Source organism: Lolium rigidum, chromosome 2, assembly GCF_022539505.1.
Source record: "Lolium rigidum isolate FL_2022 chromosome 2, APGP_CSIRO_Lrig_0.1, whole genome shotgun sequence".
Taxonomy (NCBI): Eukaryota; Viridiplantae; Streptophyta; class Magnoliopsida; order Poales; family Poaceae; genus Lolium; species Lolium rigidum.
Window position 1 is genome coordinate 3,338,213 of NC_061509.1, and position 4,801 is coordinate 3,343,013.

General features: G+C 40.1%; 1 long non-coding RNA gene across 1 annotated transcript; it reads right to left on the reverse strand.

Annotated features, from left to right (window-relative positions):
• Positions 1 to 2,120, reverse strand: LOC124691194. The gene is made up of 4 exons (XR_006998819.1): positions 1,904 to 2,120; positions 1,049 to 1,215; positions 597 to 817; positions 1 to 438 (listed from the first exon to the last, which is right to left on the reverse strand). It is a non-coding gene; the product is annotated as an uncharacterized LOC124691194 (long non-coding RNA).
• Positions 2,121 to 4,801: the final 2,681 nt, after the last annotated feature.

Below are 4,801 nucleotides of genomic sequence, written 5' to 3' on the forward strand. Positions count from 1 at the left end.
TATATCCACTGCATGCAAATTTACATTATTGGTAAATAAAATCAATGCAATTCTTACACACAGAATAAGAAAACATTTAAATTGCTCGAATTCATTAATAGCTTACAAGGTTCCTTTCGAATTTCAAGTATAAGCCTGGCTTTACTTTTCATCAAAGCATCTTGAGAGACCAAAATCAGTAATTTTTGGTACCATATTCTCATCTAACAGTATGTTTGTAGGTGTACGGTCTAAGTGGAATATACGCCGATTCACGTGAAGATATACCAATAATATACTTATCAAGGCTTCCTTTAGGTAGATACTCGAAACAGAGCAACCTCTTTAATATAAAAGCCATAACGGACTTTAATTGTCTCTTGTGTGTCAGCACAATATCCCAGAAATCGTATTATGTTTTTGTGCTTCGCCTTCATTAGACAACCAATCAGGCAATCCCTGTAGTCACAAGATTCCTGGTCAGTATCGATGTGCTAGCTCTTGCGTGCTCTTGAAACAAAATAACATTACACAATGTTTAAAGAAGGAATGATATAATGTAAAATAATGTAGTCATATAGGTTGTTGTTCCTCAACATCGCGATATCCCTTCTCACCTGATAGTATCTTTATGATTATAACACCCAAGCTGTATATGTCTGACTTAAAATATAGTCCAAATTAGCGATTTTTGGTACCATACTATCATCTAACAATATGTTCGCTGGTTTCAGATTCAAGTGGACATTACGCTGCTTCACATGCAGATGATATAAACCCTCACAAATTCTCTTGATTACTTCATGACACTTTCTCCATACAAGTATAGAAGATGCTCCTGTAAAAAAATCAGAAGAAAGAAGGTTTATATCCAAAATCCTTCTCTAGATAGTAGTGTATATAAGACACATTAAGTAGCCTGGGATGATTTTCGGGGTGCTTGACCTTATCATTATTTGATCATGAAAGTAAAGATGTAAATACATGTTTCCGGCCACATAGACATGTATACTTATCAAGACTCTGATTAGGTAGATATACTGAAAGACATCTGTCATAACAAACTTACCCTCGTAGTCTACAATTATTCCTCTTGTCCGAGAACCCAGAAAACACACTAAATTCTTGTGCTTCGTCTTCATTAAGCAACCGACCTCTTCATTGTATTTGTTCTCAAGAATATCGAGCGTTTCATTGAACATGTTTACGGCGACCATCCTATTCCCAAGCATTCCCCTGCATTCACAAGATTCCAGGTTAATTAGCATTCTCTGAAATGTTATTCAGGAGACAGCTAGAACTAGCTGAAAAGGAAATATCAAATAATCAGTAAAAATAAAAAAAAATTGGACAAGAATCAGTCTTGTATTCTGCAAATATACTAGGTAAACTGGTAGAAGTAGCTATTATTTCCTGAACGAGCAAATAGTACTGCAGATTTTCGATTTCGTCAGCAGATTGTGCTGGATTTAATACCGCATGATTCAATTTTTTTTTACCTCTTCCAGACTAACAGACTTGACTCCCCTTCCTATCCCTATCCAGTTCATCTGCGCTGCCGGCAGCAGAAAGCTCCGGCCTCCCATATCGCAGATCTCCGGCGAATACGACTTTGTATGTGGAAATGGACCGCGGATGCTATTGCTACCTCTATACTGCTCATCTATGCTTGCAATACTACCACTCACCCCTGCCGTCTCGCAAACAAGAGATGAGAGAACCTTGGACTACTAAACCCCGAGCACGTACTTGTACCAACCAGTATACCAGCAAGATAGCAGTCGCATACTCGCATGCATCAGATCGGTGGGTTACCAGTACGCATCTACTTGCTGGCTGCGAACAAATCTAGCTAGCTATAGCGATCATGCATCATAGAAAGAGAGCATTTGCAACAACATCAACACAGAAAAATTGGTACTACCTGATACAGGGTTCACCGTTCACGCGGGCGGGTCGAGCTTCAGATCGATGGTGCGGGATCGAGCTTCAGATCGATCGCTAGTTTCTGAAATCTGAATCTGGAGGCCAGCAAATAGAGCAGAGAAGCGCGTGGACTTTCCAGGAGAGCTGTGAGGTGCTATGTATAGAGGTACAGAGATGCTGAATCCAGATACTTTGTGCCGGTGAAAGACAAAATATTAGCACGACTCCGCACGCGGTCGGCCACGTGATTAGCAGCAACTATAGCGTTCAAAATATTATCACGGGCAGGTGAGGCCATCCGGCCCGCTCCGAATATCGCCCGCAAGCACGAAATATTGGCCGTTTGGTGAGTTCGGATAATGTGCAGACCAATGGCGAAGGATGCACCCAAAGGCATTCAAAACAGCCCTTCAAAACAATGAAACTTGCTATTTTTTGCGAGAAAAATCTGTATTTATTATAAAAGTTTATAAGAAATAATAAAATTATATTGAGGTTCTTGACATTCACATGGTCACTATCGCCGCTGAAGCGAGCCGCCGACGCGCCAATGTCGTCGCTTTGCTAAGGGAGGCGGCCCACCGTTGTTGATTTTAGTCGGAAAGGCTTCGTGCACATGCTCCTAAGAACTAGCGTCGCAAAGCTAAAATCGTCACCATTGAACCCTTTGAATTGATCCAATCTTTTTACAAAAAAATCTAACATGCATGTACTGAAATATATTCACCACTCCATGGGAGTAGCAAGCTCCTCCACCGTCCTCAATGCCACTGGCGAGATCGCCACCGACAAGGTGGACGTGGAGGTGGGTATACCTTTTTCTTGTTTTTCATAGCACCGTCATATATAACCACCATAGCGTCGATGCTACTTGGCCAATCTCTAACTTTTAACTAACTAGAATGCCGAGCGTAGGTCCGAAGTCCCCACCCCTCCTATCGCAAGTGCGACAAACAGAGGAGGCAGGGTCTTCTCGGCGAGAGATGACAGAAACGGTGCAGATGGAAGCGGCGGCTAGGGTGGAACCCTAGGTCGCTGCATTTCTTCTTTCATGTATGAAAAGTTCTTCTTAATCTCTCACTCACCAAACCTAGAAATCTTTATTGAAACTTGCTATTGGATGGATCATTCATAAGCACCTAACTAAGATTCTATTTCACATGATGAAAGAACGAGGTATCACTTAGAGGGGTTGAATATGTGTTTTAAATATGATTACGGATTTTTCTTGTATGAATACGGAATTAAACTAATATTTATTTTACAAGCACAAAACGTAAATAAGCTAGGATCAACTAAGTGCAACAACAACTAGAGCTAAGCAAGATAGACATAAGATAAACATACATATCAGATATGTATGTGCAAGATATAAGTACTTCATACTCGATGGCTATCACAAGGAAAGTAAATTCAGGTATAGAGATAATCAAGACAGGCGGACATGAAGATGTATTCCCGTGCTCCCTCACACAAAGTGAGGTACGTCATTGTGGAGAGATGCGGGTTACCACGAAGGTCTCCAGAATGCCACGAGGGCTCACCTTCTTCTCTAAGATAATTCCACAAAAGACAAAGACTATTTCCTTATGGCTAGTTTTTCCTCCACTCCGTAGATGGTAAGTTCCACAACCACTTCACAACCTCCACGAAGGAGAAGTTCTGTCCTCTTCACAAAATTCCATGAAGAGATCACCGTAGCTACAACCGCCAAGCCAACTAGGAGGTCAACCCCAGGAGTAACAAGCTCACGATATCTCACTCATTTTTTTTGTAATGGAGAGCTCAACACTATGCAAGGATACAAAGAAAGAAGACCAAAGAAGAAATGCTTGAATCCTTCTCTCTCAAATCCCACCAAAGCAACAAATGCTATGGAGGAATTAGAGAGGAAGAACAATGGTGGAGGTCAACCAATGACTCCAAGATCTAGATCTCAAGAGTTCCCCTCATTTAGAGGAGGATTTGTTTGGTGAAGATTGCAAATTTAGATGTTATCTTCCAAATCCCTCAAAAATATGAAAGAATGATAGGAGGGAAGGGAGTGGAATCAATCTCAAGAGAATCAACAATGGAGACAACAAAACGTGCTCAAGAATCCTAGAAACATTAGGTAAGAAGACCCCTTTTATACTCTTCAAGAAAAATGACCGTTGACACTTTCTAGGCTGCCCGATACCACATCTGGAACATGAACATGTTCTGGGCTGGGTACCGGCAGAAAATTAAATTGCCCTTACGTAAAACACGGTATTTTTTTGCATCCGGACTTAGATTTTAGGAAACTTGGGATTTTTCAAAAGCTAAGAGCAAGCTCTATATAATTGAGGATATAGTAGACAATAAAGAGCAAGAGATTAAATACCAAATGTGGAAAGGTGTGGAACCTCCCAAAACGAGGAACCGTGTAACACCCCAAAATTTAAAATAAAGAGAAAATGAATTTCCTTTTTCCAAAAATGAGAACCAACAAAAACTTTTCTTAAATAGAGTGCTATGCTTAGTGCTCATACATATTACTTGTGCTATTGCCCTGATGAGTGTTATTATGCTTATGTGATAAACCCTAAAACCCTAAAGTGATCAAGGGAAGATCACAAACCCAATGAAATCAAAAGAGAAAGAAATCAAATAAGAAAAACCCTAAACCCTAACCTTCCCAAAAATCATTGGGATCTATTTTGAGAAACCTAAAATAAAGGAAAAGCCATATGTGGGCCTATAGCCTTAATATGTAAATCTTGAACCCTACCTTTTCTTATTTTGCTAAATGGTGGTGAATCATTGCAAAACTTATTAAACCCTAAACCACATCCCTCTTGTCATCGATCCTTGAGAAATAACAAAAAAAGGGAAAAATCTTATTTAAGAAAGAGGCATATGTGCCTATGGCTAT